The sequence below is a fragment of the Triturus cristatus genome, chromosome 8 (assembly GCF_964204655.1).
Source record: "Triturus cristatus chromosome 8, aTriCri1.1, whole genome shotgun sequence".
Taxonomy (NCBI): Eukaryota; Metazoa; Chordata; class Amphibia; order Caudata; family Salamandridae; genus Triturus; species Triturus cristatus.
Genome location: NC_140591.1, coordinates 56,180,049 through 56,195,875, shown reverse-complemented (window position 1 = coordinate 56,195,875; position 15,827 = coordinate 56,180,049). Strand labels below are relative to the sequence as shown.

General features: G+C 37.6%; 6 non-coding genes across 6 annotated transcripts; all 6 read right to left on the bottom strand.

The window, feature by feature from the left end:
* Positions 1 to 2,649: 2,649 nt before the first annotated feature.
* On the bottom strand, positions 2,650 to 2,722 carry TRNAF-GAA (transfer RNA phenylalanine (anticodon GAA)). The gene has a single exon. It is a non-coding gene; the product is annotated as a tRNA-Phe (tRNA).
* Positions 2,723 to 5,566: 2,844 nt separating this feature from the next.
* On the bottom strand, positions 5,567 to 5,639 carry TRNAF-GAA (transfer RNA phenylalanine (anticodon GAA)). Its single transcript has one exon. It is a non-coding gene; the product is annotated as a tRNA-Phe (tRNA).
* Positions 5,640 to 9,653: 4,014 nt separating this feature from the next.
* Positions 9,654 to 9,726, bottom strand: TRNAF-GAA (transfer RNA phenylalanine (anticodon GAA)). The gene has a single exon. It is a non-coding gene; the product is annotated as a tRNA-Phe (tRNA).
* Positions 9,727 to 11,398: 1,672 nt separating this feature from the next.
* On the bottom strand, positions 11,399 to 11,471 carry TRNAF-GAA (transfer RNA phenylalanine (anticodon GAA)). Its single transcript has one exon. It is a non-coding gene; the product is annotated as a tRNA-Phe (tRNA).
* A 2,844-nt stretch (positions 11,472 to 14,315) lies between these two features.
* Positions 14,316 to 14,388, bottom strand: TRNAF-GAA (transfer RNA phenylalanine (anticodon GAA)). Its single transcript has one exon. It is a non-coding gene; the product is annotated as a tRNA-Phe (tRNA).
* A 1,096-nt stretch (positions 14,389 to 15,484) lies between these two features.
* Positions 15,485 to 15,557, bottom strand: TRNAF-GAA (transfer RNA phenylalanine (anticodon GAA)). Its single transcript has one exon. It is a non-coding gene; the product is annotated as a tRNA-Phe (tRNA).
* Between the last annotated feature and the right edge of the window lie 270 nt (positions 15,558 to 15,827).

The following is a 15,827-nucleotide window of genomic DNA, read 5'->3' as shown; positions in this document are numbered from 1 at the left end:
CCAGCACTGTATTACACAGACGTATGTCGCCTGAGTAGGTAAGCTATGTCATCTCAATACTGACAACTTTGTTCAAGGAGAAGTGAAAGCTGATGCAGACAAGAGTTTACTTTGAAAAAAGTATAAAATGGGATAAATTCGTCATCAAAGCTGATGGCAAGAGAGGTGGAAGCAAGTTTAGAAGGAGGACAGAAAGACAACTTTTTGTTGAAGTTATCATGTTGTTGATCAGTTGATAAAATATTTTGAGAAATAAAGAAAAAAAAACTAGAGCTGATTTCAAGAAATATTTTGCAAGAATGTAGGATCCCCTCGCACTGTGCTGAAAGTCAGGATTGAATCAGGTACCTTAAGCTCTTCAGTCTAACGATCTCCCAACTGAGATATTTCAGCCAACAAGTCCCTGTGGCCTCCTGATGTATTATTAATAATTGTAGACGATACATACAGAACCTGGTCATTCTATTTTCGTTTATAGTTATGTGTTAAAGTGTCCAGTATCATTCAGCAGGTAACTTGGTCTGATGTGTGAATATCCTTTTTAGGGGACAAGGTAGGTAGAATTTTTTTTCTAAACTCTGAATTGACTTATACTCTGAAACACAGACCTATATGGCCAGGGTGTACAAGCTATGTCATCTGACTACTGACAGTTTTGTATAAGGGGAATTGGAGGCTGATGCAGGCAAAGCTTTACTTTAAAATAAAGCAAGAAGTTGCAAATAAATGAGGCATAGTTGAATACAAGAGAGGTGGAAGCAAGTTTGAAAGGAAGACAGAAAGTAAATAATATGTTGAATTGATTGTGTTGTTGATCAGATTGATGAAAGGTTTTGATAAAGAAGAGCGTTGATTTAACTCCAAACAGCTTTTGTGACATGAAAAGCAGAAGTTGAAATTGTGCCGAAACCCAGGATTGAACCAGGGACCTTTAGATCTTCACTCTAACGCTCTCCCAACTGAGCTATTTCAGCCTGCTGGTAGTTTGGGTCTTCATCCTTTCTTTTAAACTTCCCAAGAAAATAGATGCTCATCCTCATGCTAGAGCTATGTTTTAAGATGTCCTGTATCATTCATCAGTTAACGGGTGCAATAGGTAAATAGCATTTTTCGGATCCAGGTTAGGTAGCTTTTTTTTTTACTCTGAATGGACTAGCACCATATTACACAGAGGTATTTGGCCTGAGTAGGTAAGCTATGTCATCTGAATACTGAAATCTGTGTTCAAGGAGAAGTGGAAGCTGATGCAGACAAGAGTTTACTTTACAAAAAAGCATGAAATAGGAAACATTTGTAGTCGAAGCTGAATGCAAGAGAGGTGGAAGCACATTTAGAAGGAGGACAGAAAGACAATTCTATGTTGAATTGATCATGTTGTCGATCAGTTGATCAAATATTTTGATAAATAAAGAAAGAAAAACTTGAGCTGATTCCAAGAAATATTTTGTGAGAAGCAAGAAACCTCTCAGACTTTTCCGATACCCAGCATTGAACAAGGGACTTTTAGATTTTCAATCTAACACTCTCCCAACTGAGCTATTTCATCCAGCTGGCCATTTTGGCTTTCTGTTGTATTTTTGATAATTGTTAAAGATAAATGCAGACCCTGGTCATTCTATCTGCATGTGCAGTTATGTGTTAAATTGTCCAATATTATTCAGCAGCTAAATTGGTCTGATGGGTGAATTTCCTTTTTAGGAGCCAAGTTAGTTAGAAGATGTTTGTAAACTATGAATGGACTTATACTCAGACACACAGACCTATATGGCGAGGGTAGGCAAACTAGGTCATCTGACTACTAACAGTTTTGTATAAGGGGAACTCGAGGCTGATGCAGGCAAAGCTTTACTTTCAATTAAAGGAAGAATTGGCAAATAAAGCAGGTAAAGTTGAATACAAGAGAGGTGGAAGCAAGTTTGACAGAAAGACAGAATGTAAAAAATATGTTGAAATGGTTGTCTTATCGATCAGCTTGATAAAAGGTTTTGATCATTATAAACAACGTCAATATGAGTTGACTCCAAATAGCATTTGTGGCATGCAAAGCAGAAGTTCAAAATGTGCCTAAACCCGGGATTGAACCAGGGACCTTTAGATCTTCAGTCTACTGCTCTCCCAACTGAGCTATTTCATCCAGCTGGCAATTTTGGCATTCTGTTGTATTTTTTATAATTGTTAATGAAAAATGCAGAACCTGGTCACTCTATCTGCATGTGCAGTTATGTGTTAAATTGTCCAGTATTATTCAGTAGCTAAATTGGTCTGATGGGTGAATTTCCTTTTTAGGAGCCAAGTTAGTTAGATGATGTTTGTAAACTATGAATGGACTTATACTCAGAAACACAGACCTATATGGCGAGGGTCGGCAAGCTAGGTCATCTGACTACTAACAGTTTTGTATAAGGGGAACTGGAGGCTGATGCAGGCAAAGCTTTACTTTCAATTAAAGGAAGAATTGGGAAATAAAGGAGGCAAAGTTGAATACAAGAGAGGTGGAAGCAAGTTTGAAAGAAAGACAGAAAGTAAATAATATGTTGAATTAATTGTATTGTCGATTATCTTGATAAAAGGTTTTGATCATTATAAACAAAGTCAATATGAGTTGACTCAAAATAGTCTTTGTGGCATGCAAAGCAGAAGTTCAAAATGTGCCGAAACCCGGGATCGAACCAGGGACCTTTAGATCTTCAGTCTAACGCTCTCCCAACTGAGCTATTTCGGCCTGCCAGCAGCTATAATATTCAGCCTCTTTTTTTGAACAATCCCAGAACAGAGATGCAGAACCTGGATTTTCAATCTGAGGTTAGAGCTGTGTTTTAATGTGTCCTGCATTGTTCAGCAGCTAACTGGTGAAATGGGTGAGTAGCGTTTTTGGGATAAATGTTAGGTCGTTTTTCTTTTAAAACTCTAAGTGGACCAGCACTGTATTACACAGACGTATGTCGCCTGAGTAGGTAAGCTATGTCATCTCAATACTGACAACTTTGTTCAAGGAGAAGTGAAAGCTGATGCAGACAAGAGTTTACTTTGAAAAAAGTATAAAATGGGATAAATTCGTCATCAAAGCTGATGGCAAGAGAGGTGGAAGCAAGTTTAGAAGGAGGACAGAAAGACAACTTTTTGTTGAAGTTATCATGTTGTTGATCAGTTGATAAAATATTTTGAGAAATAAAGAAAAAAAAACTAGAGCTGATTTCAAGAAATATTTTGCAAGAATGTAGGATCCCCTCGCACTGTGCTGAAAGTCAGGATTGAATCAGGTACCTTAAGCTCTTCAGTCTAACGATCTCCCAACTGAGATATTTCAGCCAACAAGTCCCTGTGGCCTCCTGATGTATTATTAATAATTGTAGACGATACATACAGAACCTGGTCATTCTATTTTCGTTTATAGTTATGTGTTAAAGTGTCCAGTATCATTCAGCAGGTAACTTGGTCTGATGAGTGAATATCCTTTTTAGGGGACGTTGTAGGTAGAATTTTTTTTTCTAAACTCTGAATTGACTTATACTCTGAAACACAGACCTATATGGCCAGGGAGTACAAGCTATGTCATCTGACTACTGACAGTTTTGTATAAGGGGAATTGGAGGCTGATGCAGGCAAGGCTTTACTTTAAAATAAAGCAAGAAGTTGCAAATAAATGAGGCATAGTTGAATACAAGAGAGGTGGAAGCAAGTTTGAAAGGAAGACAGAAAGTAAATAATATGTTGAATTGATTGTGTTGTTGATCAGATTGATGAAAGGTTTTGATAAAGAAGAGCGTTGATTTAACTCCAAACAGCTTTTGTGACATGAAAAGCAGAAGTTGAAATTGTGCCGAAACCCAGGATTGAACCAGGGACCTTTAGATCTTCACTCTAACGCTCTCCCAACTGAGCTATTTCAGCCTGCTGGTAGTTTGGGTCTTCATCCTTTCTTTTAAACTTCCCAAGAAAATAGATGCTCATCCTCATGCTAGAGCTATGTTTTAAGATGTCCTGTATCATTCATCAGTTAACGGGTGCAATAGGTAAATAGCATTTTTCGGATCCAGGTTAGGTAGCTTTTTTTTTTACTCTGAATGGACTATCACCATATTACACAGAGGTATTTGGCCTGAGTAGGTAAGCTATGTCATCTGAATACTGAAATCTGTGTTCAAGGAGAAGTGGAAGCTGATGCAGACAAGAGTTTACTTTACAAAAAAGCATGAAATAGGAAACATTTGTAGTCGAAGCTGAATGCAAGAGAGGTGGAAGCACATTTAGAAGGAGGACAGAAAGACAATTCTATGTTGAATTGATCATGTTGTCGATCAGTTGATCAAATATTTTGATAAATAAAGAAATAAAAACTTGAGCTGATACCAAGAAATATTTTGTGAGAAGCAAGAAACCTCTCAGACTTTTCCGAAACCCAGCATTGAACAAGGGACTTTCAGATTTTTAATCTAACACTCTCCCAACTGAGCTATTTCATCCAGCTGGCCATTTTGGCTTTCTGTTGTATTTTTGATAATTGTTAAAGATAAATGCAGACCCTGGTCATTCTATCTGCATGTGCAGTTATGTGTTAAATTGTCCAATATTATTCAGCAGCTAAATTGGTCTGATGGGTGAATTTCCTTTTTAGGAGCCAAGTTAGTTAGAAGATGTTTGTAAACTATGAATGGACTTATACTCAGACACACAGACCTATATGGCGAGGGTAGGCAAACTAGGTCATCTGACTACTAACAGTTTTGTATAAGGGGAACTCGAGGCTGATGCAGGCAAAGCTTTACTTTCAATTAAAGGAAGAATTGGCAAATAAAGCAGGTAAAGTTGAATACAAGAGAGGTGGAAGCAAGTTTGACAGAAAGACAGAATGTAAAAAATATGTTGAAATGGTTGTCTTATCGATCAGCTTGATAAAAGGTTTTGATCATTATAAACAACGTCAATATGAGTTGACTCCAAATAGCATTTGTGGCATGCAAAGCAGAAGTTCAAAATGTGCCTAAACCCGGGATTGAACCAGGGACCTTTAGATCTTCAGTCTACTGCTCTCCCAACTGAGCTATTTCATCCAGCTGGCAATTTTGGCTTTCTGTTGTATTTTTTATAATTGTTAAAGATAAATGCAGAACCTGGTCACTCTATCTGCATGTGCAGTTATGTGTTAAATTGTCCAGTATTATTCAGTAGCTAAATTGGTCTGATGGGTGAATTTCCTTTTTAGGAGCCAAGTTAGTTAGATGATGTTTGTAAACTATGAATGGACTTATACTCAGAAACACAGACCTATATGGCGAGGGTCGGCAAGCTAGGTCATCTGACTACTAACAGTTTTGTATAAGGGGAACTGGAGGCTGATGCAGGCAAAGCTTTACTTTCAATTAAAGGAAGAATTGGGAAATAAAGGTGGCAAAGTTGAATACAAGAGAGGTGGAAGCAAGTTTGAAAGAAAGACAGAAAGTAAATAATATGTTGAATTAATTGTATTGTCGATTATCTTGATAAAAGGTTTTGATCATTATAAACAAAGTCAATATGAGTTGACTCAAAATAGTCTTTGTGGCATGCAAAGCAGAAGTTCAAAATGTGCCGAAACCCGGGATCGAACCAGGGACCTTTAGATCTTCAGTCTAATGCTCTCCCAACTGAGCTATTTCGGCCTGCCAGCAGCTATAGTATTCAGCCTCTTTTTTTGAACAATCCCAGAACAGAGATGCAGAACCTGGATTTTCAACCTGAGGTTAGAGCTGTGTTTTAATGTGTCCTGCATTGTTCAGCAGCTAACTGGTGAAATGGGTGAGTAGCGTTTTTGGGATAAATGTTAGGTCGTTTTTCTTTTAAAACTCTAAGTGGACCAGCACTGTATTACACAGACGTATGTCGCCTGAGTAGGTAAGCTATGTCATCTCAATACTGACAACTTTGTTCAAGGAGAAGTGAAAGCTGATGCAGACAAGAGTTTACTTTGAAAAAAGTATAAAATGGGATAAATTCGTCATCAAAGTTGATGGCAAGAGAGGTGGAAGCAAGTTTAGAAGGAGGACAGAAAGACAACTTTTTGTTGAAGTTATCATGTTGTTGATCAGTTGATAAAATATTTTGAGAAATAAAGAAAAAAAAACTAGAGCTGATTTCAAGAAATATTTTGCAAGAATGTAGGATCCCCTCGCACTGTGCTGAAAGTCAGGATTGAATCAGGTACCTTAAGCTCTTCAGTCTAACGATCTCCCAACTGAGATATTTCAGCCAACAAGTCCCTGTGGCCTCCTGATGTATTATTAATAATTGTAGACGATACATACAGAACCTGGTCATTCTATTTTCGTTTATAGTTATGTGTTAAAGTGTCCAGTATCATTCAGCAGGTAACTTGGTCTGATGAGTGAATATCCTTTTTAGGGGACAAGGTAGGTAGAATTTTTTTTTCTAAACTCTGAATTGACTTATACTCTGAAACACAGACCTATATGGCCAGGGTGTACAAGCTATGTCATCTGACTACTGACAGTTTTGTATAAGGGGAATTGGAGGCTGATGCAGGCAAGGCTTTACTTTAAAATAAAGCAAGAAGTTGCAAATAAATGAGGCATAGTTGAATACAAGAGAGGTGGAAGCAAGTTTGAAAGAAAGACAGAAAGTAAATAATATGTTGAATTGATTGGAGTTAAATCAACGCTCTTCTTTATCAAAACCTTTTATCAATCTGATCAACAACACAAACAGCTTTTGTGACATGAAAAGCAGAAGTTGAAATTGTGCCGAAACCCGGGATTGAACCAGGGACCTTTAGATCTTCAGTCTAACGCTCTCCCTACTGAGCTATTTCAGCCTGCTGGTAGTTTGGGTCTTCATCCTTTCTTTTAAACTTCCCAAGAAAATAGATGCTCAACCTCATGCTAGAGCTATGTTTTAAGATGTCCTGTATCATTCATCAGTTAACGGGTGCAATAGGTAAATAGCATTTTTCGGATCCAGGTTAGGTAGCTTTTTTTTTTACTCTGAATGGACTAGCACCATATTACACAGAGGTATTTGGCCTGAGTAGGTAAGCTATGTCATCTGAATACTGAAATCTGTGTTCAAGGAGAAGTGGAAGATGATGCAGACAAGAGTTTACTTTACAAAAAAGCATGAAATAGGAAACATTTGTAGTCGAAGCTGAATGCAAGAGAGGTGGAAGCAAATTTAGAAGGAGGACAGAAATACAATTCTATGTTGAATTGATCATGTTGTCGATCAGTTGATCAAATATTTTGATAAATAAAGAAAGAAAAACTTGAGCTGATACCAAGAAATATTTTGTGAGAAGCAAGAAACCTCTCAGACTTTTCCGAAACCCAGCATTGAACAAGGGACTTTTAGATTTTCAATCTAACACTCTCCCAACTGAGCTATTTCATCCAGCTGGCCATTTTGGCTTTCTGTTGTATTTTTGATAATTGTTAAAGATAAATGCAGACCCTGGTCATTCTATCTGCATGTGCAGTTATGTGTTAAATTGTCCAATATTATTCAGCAGCTAAATTGGTCTGATGGGTGAATTTCCTTTTTAGGAGCCAAGTTAGTTAGAAGATGTTTGTAAACTATGAATGGGCTTATACTCAGACACACAGACCTATATGGCGAGGGTAGGCAAACTAGGTCATCTGACTACTAACAGTTTTGTATAAGGGGAACTCGAGGCTGATGCAGGCAAAGCTTTACTTTCAATTAAAGGAAGAATTGGCAAATAAAGCAGGTAAAGTTGAATACAAGAGAGGTGGAAGCAAGTTTGACAGAAAGACAGAATGTAAAAAATATGTTGAAATGGTTGTCTTATCGATCAGCTTGATAAAAGGTTTTGATCATTATAAACAACGTCAATATGAGTTGACTCCAAATAGCATTTGTGGCATGCAAAGCAGAAGTTCAAAATGTGCCTAAATCCGGGATTGAACCAGGGACCTTTAGATCTTCAGTCTACTGCTCTCCCAACTGAGCTATTTCATCCAGCTGGCAATTTTGGCTTTCTGTTGTATTTTTTATAATTGTTAAAGATAAATGCAGAACCTGGTCACTCTATCTGCATATGCAGTTATGTGTTAAATTGTCCAGTATTATTCAGTAGCTAAATTGGTCTGATGGGTGAATTTCCTTTTTAGGAGCCAAGTTAGTTAGATGATGTTTGTAAACTATGAATGGACTTATACTCAGAAACACAGACCTATATGGCGAGGGTCGGCAAGCTAGGTCATCTGACTACTAACAGTTTTGTATAAGGGGAACTGGAGGCTGATGCAGGCAAAGCTTTACTTTCAATTAAAGGAAGAATTGGGAAATAAAGGAGGCAAAGGTGAATACAAGAGAGGTGGAAGCAAGTTTGAAAGAAAGACAGAAAGTAAATAATATGTTGAATTCATTGTATTGTTGATTATCTTGATAAAAGGTTTTGATCATTATAAACAAAGTCAATATGAGTTGACTCAAAATAGTCTTTGTGGCATGCAAAGCAGAAGTTCAAAATGTGCTGAAACCCGGGATCGAACCAGGGACCTTTAGAGCTTCAGTCTAACGCTCTCCCAACTGAGCTATTTCGGCCTGCCAGCAGTTATAGTATTCAGCCTCTTTTTTTGAACAATCCCAGAACAGAGATGCAGAACCTGGATTTTCAATCTGAGGTTAGAGCTGTGTTTTAATGTGTCCTGCATTGTTCAGCAGCTAACTGGTGAAATGGGTGAGTAGCGTTTTTGGGATAAATGTTAGGTCGTTTTTCTTTTAAAACTCTAAGTGGACCAGCACTGTATTACACAGACGTATGTCGCCTGAGTAGGTAAGCTATGTCATCTCAATACTGACAACTTTGTTCAAGGAGAAGTGAAAGCTGATGCAGACAAGAGTTTACTTTGAAAAAAGTATAAAATGGGATAAATTCGTCATCAAAGCTGATGGCAAGAGAGGTGGAAGCAAGTTTAGAAGGAGGACAGAAAGACAACTTTTTGTTGAAGTTATCATGTTGTTGATCAGTTGATAAAATATTTTGAGAAATAAAGAAAAAAAAACCTAGAGCTGATTTCAAGAAATATTTTGCAAGAATGTAGGATCCCCTCGCACTGTGCTGAAAGTCAGGATTGAATCAGGTACCTTAAGCTCTTCAGTCTAACGATCTCCCAACTGAGATATTTCAGCCAACAAGTCCCTGTGGCCTCCTGATGTATTATTAATAATTGTAGACGATACATACAGAACCTGGTCATTCTATTTTCGTTTATAGTTATGTGTTAAAGTGTCCAGTATCATTCAGCAGGTAACTTGGTCTGATGAGTGAATATCCTTTTTAGGGGACAATGTAGGTAGAATTTTTTTTTCTAAACTCTGAATTGACTTATACTCTGAAACACAGACCTATATGGCCAGGGTGTACAAGCTATGTCATCTGACTACTGACAGTTTTGTATAAGGGGAATTGGAGGCTGATGCAGGCAAAGCTTTACTTTAAAATAAAGCAAGAAGTTTCAAATAAATGAGGCATAGTTGAATACAAGAGAGGTGGAAGCAAGTTTGAAAGGAAGACAGAAAGTAAATAATATGTTGAATTGATTGTGTTGTTGATCAGATTGATAAAAGGTTTTGATAAAGAAGAGCGTTGATTTAACTCCAAACAGCTTTTGTGACATGAAAAGCAGAAGTTGAAATTGTGCCGAAACCCGGGATTGAACCAGGGACCTTTAGATCTTCAGTCTAACGCTCTCCCAACTGAGCTATTTCGGCCTGCTGGTAGGTTGCGTCTTCATCCTTTCTTTTAAACTTCCCAAGAAAATAGATGCTCAACCTCATGCTAGAGCTATGTTTTAAGATGTCCTGTATCATTCATCAGTTAACGGGTGCAATAGGTAAATAGCATTTTTCGGATCCAGGTTAGGTAGCTTTTGTTTTTTACTCTGAATGGACTAGCACCATATTACACAGAGGTATTTGGCCTGAGTAGGTAAGCTATGTCATCTGAATACTGAAATCTGTGTTCAAGGAGAAGTGGAAGCTGATGCAGACAAGAGTTTACTTTACAAAAAAGCATGAAATAGGAAACATTTGTAGTCTAAGCTGAATGCAAGAGAGGTGGAAGCAAATTTAGAAGGAGGACAGAAAGACAATTCTATGTTGAATTGATCATGTTGTCGATCAGTTTATCAAATATTTTGATAAATAAAGAAAAACTTGAGCTGATACCAAAAAATATTTTGTGAGAAGCAAGAAACCTCTCAGACTTTTCCGAAACCCAGCATTGAACAAGGGACTTTTAGATTTTCAATCTAACACTCTCCCAACTGAGCTATTTCATCCAGCTGGCCATTTTGGCTTTCTGTTGTATTTTTGATAATTGTTAAAGATAAATGCAGACCCTGGTCATTCTATCTGCATGTGCAGTTATGTGATAAATTGTCCAATATTATTCAGCAGCTAAATTGGTCTGATGGGTGAATTTCCTTTTTAGGAGCCAAGTTAGTTAGAAGATGTTTGTAAACTATGAATGGACTTATACTCAGACACACAGACCTATATGGCGAGGGTAGGCAAACTAGGTCATCTGACTACTAACAGTTTTGTATAAGGGGAACTCGAGGCTGATGCAGGCAAAGCTTTACTTTCAATTAAAGGAAGAATTGGCAAATAAAGCAGGTAAAGTTGAATACAAGAGAGGTGGAAGCAAGTTTTACAGAAAGACAGAATGTAAAAAATATGTTGAAATGGTTGTCTTATCGATCAGCTTGATAAAAGGTTTTGATCATTATAAACAACGTCAATATGAGTTGACTCCAAATAGCATTTGTGGCATGCAAAGCAGAAGTTCAAAATGTGCCTAAACCCGGGATTGAACCAGGGACCTTTAGATCTTCAGTCTACTGCTCTTCCAACTGAGCTAATTCATCCAGCTGGCAATTTTGGCTTTCTGTTGTATTTTTTATAATTGTTAAAGATAAATGCAGAACCTGGTCACTCTATCTGCATGTGCAGTTATGTGTTAAATTGTCCAGTATTATTCAGTAGCTAAATTGGTCTGATGGGTGAATTTCCTTTTTAGGAGCCAAGTTAGTTAGATGATGTTTGTAAACTATGAATGGGCTTATACTCAGAAACACAGACCTATATGGCGAGGGTCGGCAAGCTAGGTCATCTGACTACTAACAGTTTTGTATAAGGGGAACTGGAGGCTGATGCAGGCAAAGCTTTACTTTCAATTAAAGGAAGAATTGGGAAATAAAGGAGGCAAAGTTGAATACAAGAGAGGTGGAAGCAAGTTTGAAAGAAAGACAGAAAGTAAATAATATGTTGAATTAATTGTATTGTCGATTATCTTGATAAAAGGTTTTGATCATTATAAACAAAGTCAATATGAGTTGACTCAAAATAGTCTTTGTGGCATGCAAAGCAGAAGTTCAAAATGTGCCGAAACCCGGGATCGAACCAGGGACCTTTAGATCTTCAGTCTAACGCTCTCCCAACTGAGCTATTTCGGCCTGCCAGCAGCTATAGTATTCAGCCTCTTTTTTTGAACAATCCCAGAACAGAGATGCAGAACCTGGATTTTCAATCTGAGGTTAGAGCTGTGTTTTAATGTGTCCTGCATTGTTCAGCAGCTAACTGGTGAAATGGGTGAGTAGCGTTTTTGGGATAAATGTTAGGTCGTTTTTCTTTTAAAACTCTGAGTGGACCAGCACTGTATTACACAGACGTATGTCGCCTGAGTAGGTAAGCTATGTCATCTCAATACTGACAACTTTGTTCAAGGAGAAGTGAAAGCTGATGCAGACAAGAGTTTACTTTGAAAAAAGTATAAAATGGGATAAATTCGTCATCAAAGCTGATGGCAAGAGAGGTGGAAGCAAGTTTAGAAGGAGGACAGAAAGACAAGTTTTTGTTGAAGTTATCATGTTGTTGATCAGTTGATAAAATATTTTGAGAAATAAAGAAAAAAAAACTAGAGCTGATTTCAAGAAATATTTTGCAAGAATGTAGGATCCCCTTGCACTGTGCTGAAAGTCAGTATTGAATCAGGTACCTTAAGCTCTTCAGTCTAACGATCTCCCAACTGAGATATTTCAGCCAACAAGTCCCTGTGGCCTCCTGATGTATTATTAATAATTGTAGACGATACATACAGAACCTGGTCATTCTATTTTCGTTTATAGTTATGTGTTAAAGTGTCCAGTATCATTCAGCAGGTAACTTGGTCTGATGTGTGAATATCCTTTTTAGGGGACAAGGTAGGTAGAATTTTTTTTCTAAACTCTGAATTGACTTATACTCTGAAACACAGACCTATATGGCCAGGGTGTACAAGCTATGTCATCTGACTACTGACAGTTTTGTATAAGGGGAATTGGAGGCTGATGCAGGCAAAGCTTTACTTTAAAATAAAGCAAGAAGTTGCAAATAAATGAGGCATAGTTGAATACAAGAGAGGTGGAAGCAAGTTTGAAAGGAAGACAGAAAGTAAATAATATGTTGAATTGATTGTGTTGTTGATCAGATTGATGAAAGGTTTTGATAAAGAAGAGCGTTGATTTAACTCCAAACAGCTTTTGTGACATGAAAAGCAGAAGTTGAAATTGTGCCGAAACCCAGGATTGAACCAGGGACCTTTAGATCTTCACTCTAACGCTCTCCCAACTGAGCTATTTCAGCCTGCTGGTAGTTTGGGTCTTCATCCTTTCTTTTAAACTTCCCAAGAAAATAGATGCTCATCCTCATGCTAGAGCTATGTTTTAAGATGTCCTGTATCATTCATCAGTTAACGGGTGCAATAGGTAAATAGCATTTTTCGGATCCAGGTTAGGTAGATTTTTTTTTTTACTCTGAATGGACTAGCACCATATTACACAGAGGTATTTGGCCTGAGTAGGTAAGCTATGTCATCTGAATACTGAAATCTGTGTTCAAGAAGAAGTGGAAGCTGATGCAGACAAGAGTTTACTTTACAAAAAAGCATGAAATAGGAAACATTTGTAGTCGAAGCTGAATGCAAGAGAGGTGGAAGCACATTTAGAAGGAGGACAGAAAGACAATTCTATGTTGAATTGATCATGTTGTCGATCAGTTGATCAAATATTTTGATAAATAAAGAAAGAAAAACTTGAGCTGATACCAAGAAATATTTTGTGAGAAGCAAGAAACCTCTCAGACTTTTCCGAAACCCAGCATTGAACAAGGGACTTTTAGATTTTCAATCTAACACTCTCCCAACTGAGCTATTTCATCCAGCTGGCCATTTTGGCTTTCTGTTGTATTTTTGATAATTGTTAAAGATAAATGCAGACCCTGGTCATTCTATCTGCATGTGCAGTTATGTGTTAAATTGTCCAATATTATTCAGCAGCTAAATTGGTCTGATGGGTGAATTTCCTTTTTAGGAGCCAAGTTAGTTAGAAGATGTTTGTAAACTATGAATGGACTTATACTCAGACACACAGACCTATATGGCGAGGGTAGGCAAACTAGGTCATCTGACTACTAACAGTTTTGTATAAGGGGAACTCGAGGCTGATGCAGGCAAAGCTTTACTTTCAATTAAAGGAAGAATTGGCAAATAAAGCAGGTAAAGTTGAATACAAGAGAGGTGGAAGCAAGTTTGACAGAAAGACAGAATGTAAAAAATATGTTGAAATGGTTGTCTTATCGATCAGCTTGATAAAAGGTTTTGATCATTATAAACAACGTCAATATGAGTTGACTCCAAATAGCATTTGTGGCATGCAAAGCAGAAGTTCAAAATGTGCCTAAACCCGGGATTGAACCAGGGACCTTTAGACCTTCAGTCTACTGCTCTCCCAACTGAGCTATTTCATCCAGCTGGCAATTTTGGCTTTCTGTTGTATTTTTTATAATTGTTAAAGAAAAATGCAGAACCTGGTCACTCTATCTGCATGTGCAGTTATGTGTTAAATTGTCCAGTATTATTCAGTAGCTAAATTGGTCTGATGGGTGAATTTCCTTTTTAGGAGCCAAGTTAGTTAGATGATGTTTGTAAACTATGAATGGACTTATACTCAGAAACACAGACCTATATGGCGAGGGTCGGCAAGCTAGGTCATCTGACTACTAACAGTTTTGTATAAGGGGAACTGGAGGCTGATGCAGGCAAAGCTTTACTTTCAATTAAAGGAAGAATTGGGAAATAAAGGAGGCAAAGTTGAATACAAGAGAGGTGGAAGTAAGTTTGAAAGAAAGACAGAAAGTAAATAATATGTTGAATTAATTGTATTGTCGATTATCTTGATAAAAGGGTTTGATCATTATAAACAAAGTCAATATGAGTTGACTCAAAATAGTCTTTGTGGCATGCAAAGCAGAAGTTCAAAATGTGCCGAAACCCGGGATCGAACCAGGGACCTTTAGATCTTCAGTCTAACACTCTCCCAACTGAGCTATTTCGGCCTGCCAGCAGCTATAGTATTCAGCCTCTTTTTTTGAACAATCCCAGAACAGAGATGCAGAACCTGGATTTTCAATCTGAGGTTAGAGCTGTGTTTTAATGTGTCCTTCATTGTTCAGCAGCTAACTGGTGAAATGGGTGAGTAGCGTTTTTGGGATAAATGTTAGGTCGTTTTTCTTTTAAAACTCTGAGTGGACCAGCACTGTATTACACAGACGTATGTCGCCTGAGTAGGTAAGCTATGTCATCTCAATACTGACAACTTTGTTCAAGGAGAAGTGAAAGCTGATGCAGACAAGAGTTTACTTTGAAAAAAGTATAAAATGGGATAAATTCGTCATCAAAGTTGATGGCAAGAGAGGTGGAAGCAAGTTTAGAAGGAGGACAGAAAGACAACTTTTTGTTGAAGTTATCATGTTGTTGATCAGTTGATAAAATATTTTGAGAAATAAAGAAAAAAAAACTAGAGCTGATTTCAAGAAATATTTTGCAAGAATGTAGGATCCCCTCGCACTGTGCTGAAAGTCAGGATTGAATCAGGTACCTTAAGCTCTTCAGTCTAACGATCTCCCAACTGAGATATTTCAGCCAACAAGTCCCTGTGGCCTCCTGATGTATTATTAATAATTGTAGACGATACATACAGAACCTGGTCATTCTATTTTCGTTTATAGTTATGTGTTAAAGTGTCCAGTATCATTCAGCAGGTAACTTGGTCTGATGAGTGAATATCCTTTTTAGGGGACAAGGTAGGTAGAATTTTTTTTTCTAAACTCTGAATTGACTTATACTCTGAAACACAGACCTATATGGCCAGGGTGTACAAGCTATGTCATCTGACTACTGACAGTTTTGTATAAGGGGAATTGGAGGCTGATGCAGGCAAAGCTTTACTTTAAAATAAAGCAAGAAGTTGCAAATAAATGAGGCATAGTTGAATACAAGAGAGGTGGAAGCAAGTTTGAAAGGAAGACAGAAAGTAAATAATATGTTGAATTGATTGTGTTATTGATCAGATTGATAAAAGGTTTTGATAAAGAAGAGCGTTGATTTAACTCCAAACAGCTTTTGTGACATGAAAAGCAGAAGTTGAAATTGTGCCGAAACCCGGGATTGAACCAGGGACCTTTAGATCTTCAGTCTAACGCTCTCCCAACTGAGCTATTTCGGCCTGCTGGTAGTTTGGGTCTTCATCCTTTCTTTTAAACTTCCCAAGAAAATAGATGCTCAACCTCATGCTAGAGCTATGTTTTAAGATGTCCTGTATCATTCATCAGTTAACGGGTGCAATAGGTAAATAGCATTTTTCGGATCCAGGTTAGGTAGCTTTTGTTTTTTACTCTGAATGGACTAGCACCATATTACACAGAGGTATTTGGCCTGAGTAGGTAAGCTATGTCATCTGAATACTGAAATCTGTGTTCAAGGAGAAGTGGAAGCT